Consider the following 15425-nt stretch of genomic DNA (forward strand, 5'->3'; position numbering starts at 1 on the left):
ACAAAAAATTGTCCAGAAGAAAAAAGAACGGAGTTTCGTGAAGTCTGATTTGATGTTAACACTCAAAAGGATGATAAATAATTCAAGGATATCTCACAAGGTGTCATAGTTACCACAGGTGTTCTCTCAGTGCTCACAAGGAACCCTAAGTACTACAAGTCATGTGAACGTGTATTTTCAGCCTCATAAAATGCTGTGTAAATACAAGAGTTTATATAACCAGATTAATACGAGTGTACTACTAATCAATTCTTCATGGGGTTACAAAATCATATAAAGAGAAACAAATGACTCGAGTGTGTAATTCTTAGGTTATATGCAAGTATGTGAAGGGTATAAGTCAGTGTTAATCATGACATAAGTTAGTGTAATTCCTTAATACTCTTTTATTTTTTTATTTTTTTATTTTTTTAATATAAAACCCATCAAGTATACGTGCACAGTGTCACATGCAAATGCTCACCCCCCAACTAAAATAGAACATTATCCTCAATGTGAAAGCATAAGGGAGATAGAAAAGATGTGCACGGGAGAAGTATGACATACCTGGGTGAAGAAGTAATGGAAAAGAAAAATTGAAACTATAGAAAAATGTACTTGAAAATTAACTAAAAATAAAATAAGGTAAAATAGAATGAAAAGAAGGGGAAGAAAAGCATCACAGCTGTCTGGCAGAGGGTCTGGCGGAATTTTGTTTGTTGGGTACAGGTCTATAAATTGAACTAACGGGTCTCCAAATTTGAGCCGCTATAATGAATCAGTCTGCTTACCTACACGAAAGTCAACCTCAATTGAATTAATACGCTTCAAAATACCAGACAAAACATGTTCAGATTGACTTTCTTGTTTTAACAAGAAATGATCTTTATTCAGCATACTTTTCAGGAAATTTACTTCTTTATAAACTGGTTTTTGAGGAAAAATTGTTGGAACAGTTACTTTTAGTTCTTCAGAAGCATTAGCATTAAAAGTTTTACCTAGTTCCTTGAAAGTTAAACATTTACCATTCTGCTCACCCTTTTTATCGGGTATACCAATTATCTTACCATTGCAGAGATTTGCTTCAATATTGGACTCCTTGCCATTTATTCTAATCGAGAGTGACGGTTTCATGGCTGCCAAGCTCTGAGGATAAGATACCATAGGTTGGCACTCCTTATTAGTATCAGCCTCCTCATTAACTGACTGCTTCACTTCTAGGCCCGCTTCCTCTGGTTTTTCTTTGACTTCATCTATCTCAGCTGTAACTTCAGGTGCTAGGATAACTGGTTGTCTATCAATAAGCATCTCAGGTTGGGGAACTTCTTTCCCGCTTCTCAAAGTAATGACGGCATCTGCTGTCTCAAGGGAAACATTATGTATTTGTTGTTGCTGTTGCTAGTTGATGGGGATCAACATACCTTATATATCCCTTTTACTAATATGATGACACATGGACGACCTCCCGATGTCCACTCCTTTGCTGACATGGTGACATGTGGACAACCTCCATATGTCCACTATTGTTTATAGCTATTTTGCACGAACACATGAGATTAATTGAAGATCTTCTACTTCTTTGATGGAAGACTATTTTTATGTGAAGACTTTGCTATTGTGTTAATTTATATTTTTCGTGGATATGTTATTTCAAGATTATTAGGTGCTTGAAGACCCAAGTGAAGTATTGAAGCAAAGTTCAACTCAAAACCCATGTGGGCCCCACATGGCTCCAATGGGTCCCACACAGTTTTGGTCTTCCTTTTGGAATATGTTTAAATTTCAAATTTGAATTGTAATAATGCAAGACAACTAAGCTTGACTTGTGTGCTTATAAGTTGGAGTTTCTTATTTTTTAGTAAGTATTAATTGTGTTAGGTTAATAGTTGTTGAAAGTTGTTGAGAGTTGTTGAGAATTGTTGAGTATTTAGTGCTTTGTCTCTCAGGCTATGCCTATAAATAGCCTTCTTATTTTAAGAACAAGATACATGAAGTTGAAGTTGAATATTGAAGAAGCATCTCTTTGCTTGAGCTTGTAAAGCTTGTTCCTCTCCTCGTGAGTAAGTAGTGTGAGGCTACGACGTTCTCTTCGGAGATCAAGTGGTGAGAGACCACTAAACTATCCAACGACTCCATTAAACCCTCCTCCATCTAATACTCTCACAACCCCCATCAACACCACACGACCAACATCTTTATACACCCACACGATGATCATCTTCTACACTTCATTGCTGCGTTCATCTTGTGATTCAAATCTTGTACGAAGGACCTATGGTGTGATCTAACTATGTGTGGAACAACGTCAAGTCATCCAAACCAATCTCTTGGTAACTTCAGGACTTGTGTTTGAATCCTTTATTATATTTTGTAAACCCTTGCTAGTAGATTAAAATCACATCTTTGAATAGCCCATTTGATCCATAGATTGCAATATTGGTACTTGCTAGTTAAAATCAATCGTGTGAATATTAGTTTGCTCACATAGAACTTTTATTCTTGAATCTTTGAAATAACAACTTTTCAGCATATAACTTGATTCCTTTGTGAAAGAATCAATTGGGACTTAATTGCTAGACAAGTTATACACCTTTTGAAAATCCTTGAACATGTGAAATAAAGTATGATTTATTGTGTTTATGTTCGGATAATTAAATTCTTAAATTAAAGTGTTTAAGAGTATGTGCTTGTGTGAGGGTTGAACGTAGGACATAGGTCGATCATTCCCATCCTACATCACTGGTATTCTTTAGGACTGGGCTTAGGTTCCACTGGATATTCCCCTTTTCTAAGATATCCAACTGCGTGCTTATCGCATTAACGGTGTCCCAAAATTCATTGATATCCCGAGTATACTAATTGATTTGAATTTGCATGAACTGCTGGAAGACATCCTTAAGAGACATCCCCGGTGGAGTAGGTGCTGCATTAGATTGAAATCTTGACGGTGCATAGCTCTGAGGGTTCTGTTGTGGTTAATATTGAGGCAAAAGAGTGTCTGGATAATATGTTGGCTCATATTTATCTCCACCACATATTGTGCTAAGAGGTTGTACTGTCATGGGTGCCTGATTATATCATGTATTCCATTGTTGTACATTTTCAGTTAGGTAATCAAAGAATGATAGTGCTTGATCCGGTTCCTTGCTGAAGAGTTCTCTATTACACATGGTCTGGACAAAATGCTTACAATCAGGAGTAAGAGTTGTATAGAAACAATTAACTAACCTCCATGATTCAAACCCGTGATGTGGGTAAGTACTTAGCAGATCCTTGAATCTTTCTCAGTAAGCTTGAAAAGTCTCGTCGCCCTTCTGCATAAGCTGAATAATCTGTTCCTACAAAATTTGAGTTTCTCTGTGAGAGACAAAACCTATGCAGAAATTCACACTCCATATCAACTCAATTAGAGATAGAGTGAGGTCTCAAAGAATTAAACAACATCGGAGCCCTATCCTTCAAAGAGGCAAGAAATAAACACAGTCTAGTAGATTTATTAGTTCTAGCATGAGAGAAAAAGTAATGCAAGTCAACTCGAACTCCGTTAGGTGCTGATAAGGGCACTCAGATTCTGTCCCGTAGAACTGAGGTAGCAACGACTTCCTCCCGCGCTGCATCATGAAATTAAGTTTGTCATTAGGTAAAGCAGTGTCAGATGGTGCACTGGTGTATTGAAGTTGCAAAAAATCCATAAGTGTGCATGGTGTAGGTGCAGTCATATTTATTTATTTATATATATATTTTTGTTTCAAAAATCAAAATTTTTTTCATGAGAATAATTAAAATGACGAAAACACTAATTTGAGACTAAGATCGACATTCCCCGGAAACAACGTCAAAAACTTGACTCACTCGAAAAATGAGCAGCTCAGAAGTTATCCCAAGTATAGGAGCTCTGTTGTGTAATATTCAACCCAAAGGCTAGATCGTCTCCTCAGGGAATGTAGTTTAATCTCAAATTTTACGTATTTCTAATCGAAAATAAAAGGATACTGAACTCAATTCAGATTCGGGGTTTTTAGGATTGTTTGAGATTTCTTTTGATAAATTAAACGAACATGCAAATTAAATCCTAATCCTAACATGCATTGAATTTAAAACGAGAAATAGAAATCCTACATTAACAACTAAAGATAATAACTTTCCTATTTAAATTAAGTATGCAATTCGAAAAAAACTCAATCGAACACAAAAAGAAATAAATTTTAACGCAAGAAAGAACAAAATTTAACTTCCTAACAATTAACAATAACTGGAAGCATAATAAAAATTCAAACTTTAGCTAAATTGCCCTTAACTTAAAGAAGACCCAACATAATTTAATCTTAAAACAAAAACAGCAAATTTAAATCCTAAAAATAATTTTTTTCCTTATATATTATATTCTTTTTTTTTTAGAACCAAACTGATGCGAATGATAATTAAAAGGTAAAGGAAAGAAATATATTCTAATGATAACACCCAACAAAATTTAAAAATTGACAAGTCAATTAAAATTCTTCAAAAGAAATATAACAAATATTCAATTAAATAAAAGCTAAAACATAACTAAATAAAACAAGAAGAAAGAAGAGAGAAAGATTGAGAAAGAAGAAGAAGAAGAAATATATATATATATATATATATATATATATATATATATCAATCCTTCAAAAAAATAATGACTGGCCGTTAGAGGAGTTGCAGAAAGCGGTTAAGGGAACCTAGCACAGGAAGGAATGCAGGGGAGTTCACAACAGAGGAGCAGCACACACAGCAGCTGGAGGAGGCTCTCGGCTGTTCTGGAGCAGCTACAGCGGCACGACAGTAGGGCTGGAGTTTGGGTCTTCTCACAAGCAATAGCAGTAGGTAGGAGAGGCTTCGGGTTGCAGCAATGGAGAAGCAACATAGGGGACAGAGGAGAGAAGAGAGATTAGAGGAAAGGGAAGAGAGAAGAAAGGAAGCAAAGAGAGAGAGAAGACTTGAGAAGGAAGGAGAATGAGAGTGAGCAAATAAAGAGGGAGCACTGGAGTATTCGAGAGGGTTGAAGAGAGAAGGCATAAGAGAATGAGGGAGAAAAGAGAAAGGAAGAAAGGGTCAGGGCTGCTCTCTGTGAGGGAAGAAAAGAGGAAATATAAGGGAGGTGGGGAAGAGACCTACCTAGCACACGATTGAGAGAGACCTGGACCCGGTTGCATGGCCAAGTCACATCAAGTGATCATTTATATATATATATATATATATATATATATATATATATATTTGCCTTTTCTTTTTCTTTTCCTTATTATTATTATTTTTTTTATTTTCTTAGCGAATAGTGGCGAATTTTATCGTCCTAGGGTCAGTATCTCTCAATGCTTAAAACACAAAAGTTGTAGATAATCTTCTCATATTCTCCAAAATTTTGAATTATCTTGATCGGAGCTTGGACGAAAAAATTATGCACGAATTATGAAGTGGTGCTAGTTTTAGCTTCCAATAATTTTCTACGATAAAAAATACCAAAAATTCATAAATTACTCAATAAAACCCAAATATTACAAATAGGAAACAATGTTAAAATATAGAGAGTAATTAGGTATTTAATTTAAAAATATAAACCTCAATGCATGAATTAAAACGTCTAATTACGTAGTTTAAGCGTATAATTAATAACTTTTTATCTTAAAAAATGTTCAAAATGAAAGTTGTAAGATTTTCTCTTAACTTTCTGTTGATACCAAGAACGACCAATTTGGAGTTGTATAGAAAAGTTATGGCCAAAACACTAAAGCATGTCCGTATAGAAAACCTAAGGCCGACCGACTGGATCTTCACTATGACTGACCGAACCTCGTGATTTTCAAGCCTCAACTGACTTACTGTCTCGGGAAAGCGTCCTAGCTGCCGAAAATAGCTAGTTTTTGAAATATTATAATATTTTAACCCCCCAAGTGGCTACATAACGACTATATGTAATTTTTGTCTATAAGTACAACCCCAAAACACTTGAAAAATGAGAAATTATTTTTTGATTCTTCCTCTATTTTTACACCCTGATATGTTTTAATTTTTTATTTCTCCTACTCCTTGAAAATATTTTTGGGGTTTTATTTTGAATGGGCTCAAACATGTATAATCCTTCATATGTATTTTGGTTGAATGCCTTGATTTTCAAAAGGGTTTTAAAGTCTAAATTTCTCCCACTCTTTTATAGAAAATCATTTCTGGAGAAATTAAATTTATTTTGAAAAGGGGTTTGAGCATATATATTCATATATATATATATATATATATATATATATATATATATATATTTTGAATGTAAAAATTTCTCCTACACTTCTAGTTGAAAAATAATTTTTGGAGAAAATATTTTTTAAGTAAATGTTTGAGAGCCTTGAGCAACATATTTAATTCATATATTTTTGCTTGGAAGACGTCTCTTATTTGAAGGTCAATTATTTTATAGAAAAACATTGTTTCTCCTATTCCTTGATTTGGATATATTTTTTAGAGAAAACATTAGGTTATATAAGGTAGCTTTGAGCATATATCTCACTCGTATATATTGGATTGAGAAGCTCATTGAGAAAGGCTAGAACATGTATTTAATTTCATATGCTTTACTTGGAAGCCTTTTAGTAATTATTTTCAAAAGGTCATTTTGAAAAGAGAAATCATTTTCCATACTCTCTTAATTTTTATTGAAAAATGTTTTTGAGTGAAATTTTTAAATACTCCACTGAACTACATGTTTAAATCATATGAGAGTGCATATAAGATCTTCATTGTGTATATTTCTGATTTCTGAGAACCATTGTTGTCTGTACAAATATTTTTATTGTTGTATTCCAGGTGTGGCCTGAAGAGGGAGACTTGTCCTGTCAAGAGTCTCGGATTGGCTTAGACCCGATTAGGAAAGTCTCGAATTGATTCAGATCCGGTTAGAAAATCTAGGAGGTGCACCTTCCTATTAAAGGGTGTACGGTGTGGTTTCTCTTGGAAAGTGAACTGAGGTCTCTCTGCCTCGTAAGGAGAATTGGTTGTGACTCAGCTCCATAATTTGAGTTGGGGAGTCTCCACCTCATAAGGAGAATGTAAACGGCTTCTGCTCCGTTTGGTTAAGTGAGCAGGTTAGTAGAATCCTTGGGGGTTTGCCCAAGGTGGAGACATAGGCAGGGTTGGCCAAACCTCGATAACAAATTGTGTGTGTGTGTGTGTGTGTGTGTCTCTCTCTCTCTCTCTCTCTCTCTCTCTCTCTCTCTCTCTCTCTCTCTCTCTCTCATTTAAATTCTACACTTTAATTTTCGCGTGTGTATAAATGTTTATTTATTGTCATTCTTATTTTTCATACACGCTTTAATTTAATTTTTAAATGAGATTTAATGTGGTGAATTGGTAAAGTTCAAATTAGTAAAATATATTTTAAATCCCAATTCACCCCCCTCTTGGGGTCACACCATAACTCTCATTATTATTATTATTATTATTATTATTATTATTATTATTATTATTATTATTATTATTATTATTATTATTATTATTATTTTGTTTTAAATATATTATTATTTATTGTGTTATAATATTATTATATTGTAAATATGAATAATAATGGTTACAATATTTTATATTATAGTGTATAATATATTATTATATATTTATATTTAAGGACGTCATAATATTAATATTATTTTTTAGATTTACGTAATATATATTTTATTGTATTATATATAGTATTATATTAATATTATTTTTTATATTTATATAAAATATAATTTATTATATTATATATACTTTTATATTATAATATATGTGCGCTTGTGTATATTAAATATACAATAGTATTATATTTTTTGTATACTGTATCATCATTAAATTTTATTATTATATATTTATAATTGATAATAATAATATATATTTCATTTTATTGTACTTTATTTTTAAGATTATAAATAATAGTACAATAAATAAATAATCATACCATAAGTATATTGTAATATTTTAACATCTAATATTTTTATATTATTATATTACATTATATTATATTATATAAATTATTATATTATAATAAATATTGTGTTTCTAGGATTCTAAAATAAAAGTTGGGAATCAAAATATGAGTAAAATGGTGAATCTCATTCATGGATGGAATGAGAATGAGAATTGAAATATGATCACCATAAAACTAACGTTAAGAATGAGAATCAATCATTTTGATTCCCATTCCTAAAATTGATTCCTAATTACCAAACATCATATAACACTTTTGCCTATCAAACGATATTAATTTATTTTTGAAACAAATTCAATAGTAGAGAACAACTCCTCACCAAGGGAATAGGGGGGGGGGGGGGAAAGTAAAATACATCAATATAATAGAGCGACCAAATTTAATAGTGAAGCCAAATATCACAAAGAAGTCTCAATGACAATTTCTTCCCAAATGAATTTTAGCATTTGTCTAGCAAAAATTCCGAGAGCATGGTGCATTTACCACCTTCATAGCCTCATAGTATTCTCACCCTTTTAAAAACTAGTAAAAGAAATAAGAAAAAAAAATCTCCTCCATCAACTTTTTTTGGGGGGGGGGGGGTGGGAGATAGTAAAATACATCAACATAATAGAGCGACCAAATTTAATAGTGAAGCCAAATATCACAAAGAAGTCTCAATGACAATTTCTTCCCAAACGAATTTTAGCATTTGTCTAGCAAAAAATCAGAGAGCATGGTGCATTTAGCACGCCTTCATAGCCTCATAGTATCCTTACCCTTTTTGAAACTAGTAAAAGAAATAAGAAAAAAAAAAAAAAAACTCCTCCATCAACTTTGGAAAAGTCAACTTTACCAAGAACTCCAAAGAGTAAATTCCAATCCTATAAGCAAAAGAACAGTGAATAAGAAAATGCATTTCTAGAGTTTTCCCATGCATAAAATACATATGAGGGAGACAATGCTTTAAAAATGTCTCATACTTTGCAGCAAATTGTTGGTGTTTACTATTAACCACCACTAAGCAAGTGCCTTTATTCTAGAGGGAGCTTCCTATATAACTCGAGAGTGGGAAAATACAACATCAACCTTAAAAGGTGAGAAAAAGAAGGATTTATTAGAATAATCCCCTAATTAATCCAAAGGCTAGACCCTACCATTACTCCTATTCGAGATATGATAATCTTTTAGCACATAAAGCAAAGAAGACAACCGATCTTCTTCTTTATTGTTCATGTCCCTTTTCAAAATTGAAAATTGAGGAATCACATCATTGAGATGAGAAAGAGACACTACAAACAAGTAGAGGAATAAGATAATGGGACTTCCCTAATATGAACATATTTTCAAACTTACTACAATTGCTTCTATTTAATTGAAACTTTGTTGAAGGAAAGAAAATAAACACCTCTAAAGACTCTTAGAAGAATTTCTAAACCCAACTTAGCATCCCAACTATTTTCTTGAATGTCCTATTTACTTTTTATTACTTTGTACCTTAGGGAAATCACCTTTGGAGAAAACAATCATAACCATTTATGTAAAAGGTAGTGTCTTTAGACACTACATTACCAAAACCCAATCCTTGATTTTATTTCTACCTACACCACCTCCTAATTAACCAAATATCTCTCTTCTCCTCCACACTTGACAACATAAAATCCCTTATAAACTTCTCTCAAGCTTTTTAGCAACCTTTCTAGGAGTCCTAAAAAGAGAGAAAAAAATACATAAGAATAGTAGAAAGATTGGCTTGAATAAGACTAGTTCTACAATCAAAAGAGAAAAATGCCTTTAGCTACTTCATAGCCTTGGTCACCACTGGATTCCCAAAGCTAAGGAACATAGATTTCCTCCTAAAGGATTAAATAAGTCAAAAGTCGCACTAAAATACTAGACCTTGCTAGGAAGGTTAGAAATCTAAAGATTTGTTCATATATAACAATTAACTAGGATATGGATCGAGTAATGTAATTCAATCTTCCCAAAAATCCTTGTACTTGCTTTTGAGTAAAGGGAGGCTGCAACTTCTCTATAGTTGAGGTTTTAGCTGGATCCACCTCAATTCCTTTTTGACTTAAAACAAATCCTAAAAATTTATTTGTTGTTGTCTCATAGGTGCATTTATCTAGATTTGACCTCAACTTATATTTTCTCAACCTTTCAAATAGCTTTTTTAAAAACCTAGGGATGTCTTCATCAATCTTTGACTTAGCAATCATGACATCTCTACATACTTCAATTTCCTTGTGCACCATATCATGGAATAATGTCACCATGACTCTTTGAAAGTAATCCTAGTCTTTTTAAACCAAAAGGCATGACTTTGTAGCATAATGCGCCTCATTGAGTAATAAATGTGATTTTAGCTTTGTCCTTTTTTGCCATTTTTATCTAAGTGTATTCAAAGAAACTATCTATGAATGAAAACAACTTATGTCCCTATGTATTTTCCACCAAAATGTCATTGTGGGGTAGTGAAAAATCATCTTTTGGGCTAGCCTTGTTTGGATCCTGATAATCAACACGCAATCTTACTTTTCCATCCTTCTTAGGAATTGGAATGATCGTTATTAAAAAATGGGTTTTGGCTATGTTGATTTGACATTGCCAAAAATGAGGCAGACATTGCTAAATGTTTCGGCAATGACATCACTAATGTTGCCTATAACTATGTAGTGTAAGTTATAGTAACATCAGGAAATGTTTTAGCAACATTAGTGTGATGTTGCCGTAAATATATCATTTTGCAATGATAGAGACAAGAATGGCAAGAAATATGGAAACAGTTGTGAAATAACTCCTCTTAAACAATACACATTGAAATAATAATAAGAGCCACACACAAATTCAACAGATACATCAAATGAATTTTTGGCAACGCTAATCTAACACTGTTAAAAATAGTTTTTAGCAACATCGATTTTCTGATGATGCAAAAAATTATCTTTATTGATGACAACATTAGATGTTGCAGAAAATGTAGCTTTTTTTTAGCAAAATTAGTCTAATGCTACCAAAAAAAAGTAGTAAGTGCTCCTAAAAATGGTAATTGGCAACATCAACGTTTTGACTTTGTGAAAAATGAATGTTTTTTAAATACTATTCTAATTGTGAGCTTATTTTCCAAAAAAAAAAAAATTATACATTGCATCCATTTAAAGTATTCAAAATACAATTTAGCGAACCTACTTAATCCAAATACAAGTCATTTCATAAAGTTAATCTAAATACAAGTCATTTCATAACGTATCCAAAATAGAAGTCATTTCATAAAATATCCAAAATACAAGTCATTGAACCTTCTTAAAGTATCCGATATATGTTCAATATCATCCTACTTTAATTAAAAAAAATAAAATTATTGTTTGTGGCTCTTATACTTTGTTTTTGTAAGCAATGAAAAAAGAGGGAAAAACATGAAGGGCCAGCACATCAGAGATCATCAACGAATGCCCTCTGTTCGTAGACGAGGGGACATCAATGGTTCGTCAACAAAGGCACTAAAATTCGTTGATGAGAAAATATTGAAAGTAGGAAATTTCAGAGTTCTGGATTTGTTGACAAAAGCCTGTTCTCATCTACAAAGTGTCTTCTGTGGATCGTCAACGAAGCCCTGTACACGTCAACGAAAGACGCCTGGGTTGCAAGCAATTTTTCTGAATTTTGAATTTTTGAATGTTGGGTGGTTGGATAAACGGGGGGGAAACCTCCGAGGAACTTCTATATATATTATTCTGGGCATATATTGAAGAGAGAGTGATCATTTTGAGAAGTGTATTGTGTATATTGTGATTTTCATAGTGAAATTTGTGTGTCATTGCTTTCGTGGATGTAGGCTTTGCCGAACCACATAAATCTTTGTGTTGTTTTTGTTTTGGTTGTGTGTTATTTACTTGTTGTTGTTTATCCCATTATGCATTTTATTATTCAATCCATATCACAACAAATTGGTATCAGAGCGATTGTTGTTATGGCATCGGGATCGTCTTCTGTAAGATTTGACATTGTCAAATTCGATGGAATCGGAAACTTCGGTTTATAGCAGAGGAGAGTGAAGGATATTCTTGTGCAACAAGGAATGACTAAGGCTTTGCTTGATACTCAACTGGAAGGAATGGATGAGACCACATAGGTAGATTTGAAAGCAAAGGCAACGTCTACAATACGCTTGTATTTAGCTGACGAAGTTCTCTATTGGGTCATGGAGGAGGATTCTCCAGTGGCTATCTGGCGAAAGTTAGAAAGTCGGTACATGTCTAAATCCCTCAATAACAAACTTTTTCTTAAGTAGAGTTTATATTGGCTTAAGATGATTGAAGGATCAAGTCTAGATCAACACATCAATGATTTTAACCAAATCATAAGTGATTTGATGAGGGTTGATGTGAAGTTTGATGAGGATGATAAGACTTTGATGTTGTTAAATTCTTTTCCCTCGACTCATACCTATGAAAATCTTGTGACCAATTTTACGTGGGGAAAAGAAACTCTTGATCTGGAAGAGGTAACAAGTGTCTTGTTAAATTTTCATCATAGGTTGAAGATATGTGATGAAGGAGAAGGACTTGTGGCAAAGGGTAGTAATGAACAAGGAAAAGGAAATTTTAAGAATGGATCTAGTCAGAAATTAGCCCGAAATCAATCCAAGAAGAAGAAGGAAATTCGGTGTTATAAATGCGGTAAAAAAGGGCATATGAAATATGAGTGTCCAGATTGGAAGAAGGGAAATGTCGAAAAACATAAGAGGATTTCAAAATCTGTGAATGTTGTTCAAGAAGAAGATTTAGCGGATGGTGATGTTCTATCAGTTTCATTGAAGTCGAATAATCTAACGGACTCTTGGATACTTGACTCGGTATGTTCTTGTAACATGACTCCAAATAAGGGGTGGTTTAGAACTTATAGGTTAGTGAATTCTAGATCAGTTCTTATGCATAATGATGCTTCTTACAAGATCGTTGGCATAGGAAATGTAAAGATAAAAATATTTGATGGTGCTGTAAGAACATTGTGTAATGTAAGACATATACCTGAGTTAAGAAAGATTTTGATATCTCTTGGCACTTTGAATTGTAATGACTTCAATCACAAGTCCAAAGGTGGAGTCTTGACTATATGGAAAGGTAATATGATTGTAATGAAAGGGTAGAAACTGGATGGGAATAGTTACATGTTGCAGGGAACTACCGTTGTAGGTGGAGTTGCAACTGTGGATGCTGAATCAGATGAGATCGTCTTGTGGTATATGCATCTTAGGCATATCGGAGAACATGGCATGAAAGAACTACACAAGAGAAAATTTGTAAAAGGTTTAAAATTATATAAGTTGGAATTTTGTAGGTTTTGTGTTCTTAGAAAATAGAATAGGGCAAAGTTTAGATCAGTTACTCACAAAACGAAAGAAATTCTTGACTATGTGCATTCAAATGTTTGGGGCCTGGTAAGAGTTGCATCAAAGGGTGGACATGTGTATAATGTGAGTTTCATTGATGATTACTCATGGAAGGTTTGGGTTTACTTCATGCGTCATAAATATAGTACATTTGTCAAGTTTAAGATTTGGAAGGCTGAAGTGGAAAACCTAACAGGGAGGAGAATCAAATATTTAAGGTCGAATAATGGGACCGAGTACGCTGATTCTCGGTTTATGGAGTTTTGTGCAGAGTAGGGCATTAAGAGGCATTTTACAGTTCGCCGGACACCTCAACAAAATGATATGACAGAACAGATGAACCAGACTCTTGCTGATAGGGCTCGATGTCTCAGATTGAATACAAGGCTACCGAAGAACTTCTGGGCCGAGGCAGTTAGTATGACTTGTTTTCTGGTAAACCAATCACCAAGGGCATCACTAGCAGGTAAAGTGGTGGAAGATGTTTGGAAGGGAAATGCAATAGATTACTCCAGATTGAAGGTATTCGGGTGTCCAGCCTATGTCCACGTGTTTAGTGAGGAGAGGTCTAAGCTTGACCCGAAGTCTCGTCGTTGCATCTTTTTAGGATATCCAGAAGGTGTAAAGGGGTACAAGCAATGGGACCCAATGGCAAACAAGATGGTGATTAGTAGGGATGTAGTCTTTGATGAGAAGGCTATGGTGAAGCGCACTCAAAAGTTTGATGAATAAAAACAAGAGCCAGGAAGTTGGGGCCGTGATGAACATGTTGTGCAGGTGGAGTTGGAAGCTCAGGGCAACAAAAATGATCATGGTCCTATAGTTATAGGGAGCTCTAACTTAAGAAACCAGCAAGATGCCAATATTCCTATACAGAGATCTAGATGCACTGTCAGGCCTCCATCAAGGTATGGTTTTGATGAGTTAGTATCTTATGCTTTCCTTACTTGTTGCAATGATCCAACTACATTTTAAGTGGCAGTGCATGACGAGGATAAAGATAGGTGGATGGGAGTGATGATTGAGGAGATGAAATCACTACATAAGAACCAAACTCAGGATTTGGTTGAGCTTCCAGATGGCGCAAGAGACTGATAGGTTGCAAATGGGTATATATGAAGAATGATGCAATTTCAGAAAAGGAAGGAGAGAAATTCAAGACACGGTTGGTGGCAAAAGGATACTCATAGAAGAAGGGGATATATTATGATAAGATTTTTTCTCCAGTGGTCTGACATACTTCTGTTAGAATTGTATTGGGGTTGGTAGCTTATTATGGTCTTCATTTAGAACAAATGGATGTGAATATAGCGTTTCTTCATGATGACTTGGAGGAACAAATCTGCATGGTATAGCAGGAGGGATTCATTGAACCAGTAAAAGAAAATTTTGTTTTCAGGTTGAAGAAATCTCTTTATGGACTAAAACAGTCTCCAAGGAAATGGTATAAACGATTTGATTCTTACATGATTAATATTGGCTACAAAAGGTGTTAGTATGATTGCTGTATATATGTGAATAAGCATGAGGATGGTTCTCTTATTTTCTTGTTATTGTATGTCGATGACATGTTGATAGCTGTAAAAGATTTAACTGAGGTGAATCAGGTAAAGGACCTGTTGTATGAGGAATTTGACATGAAGGATCTTGGTTTAGCCAAGAAAATACTTGGGATAGAGATTTGCCGAGAGAGGACTACAGGGAGATTATGGCTATCTCAGGGCGGTTATGTCCATAAGGTGTTAGAGAGGTTTAGCATGGCTGATGCGAGACTGGTGAGTACACCTCTAGCGAATCATTTTAAGTTGTCTACTGCAGATTGCCCAAGTTCGAATGAGGAAATTTAGGACATGTCAAAGGTCCCCTATGCTAGTGCTGCGGGGAGTTTGATGTATGCCATGGTATGTACGATGCCAGATTTGGCTCATGCGGTGAGCATGGTAAGTAAGTTTCTTTCTAATCCAGGAAGGCAACATTGGGAAGCCATCAAATGGATACTTAGATATTTATGGGGTACATCGGGATATGACATCATATTCGGCAAGCAATAGGGTTGTTTTTCAATTATAGGATTTGTTGATGCAGATTATGTTAGAG

This window comes from Malania oleifera, chromosome 6, assembly GCF_029873635.1.
Source record: "Malania oleifera isolate guangnan ecotype guangnan chromosome 6, ASM2987363v1, whole genome shotgun sequence".
In the NCBI taxonomy this organism is placed as follows: domain Eukaryota; kingdom Viridiplantae; phylum Streptophyta; class Magnoliopsida; order Santalales; family Ximeniaceae; genus Malania; species Malania oleifera.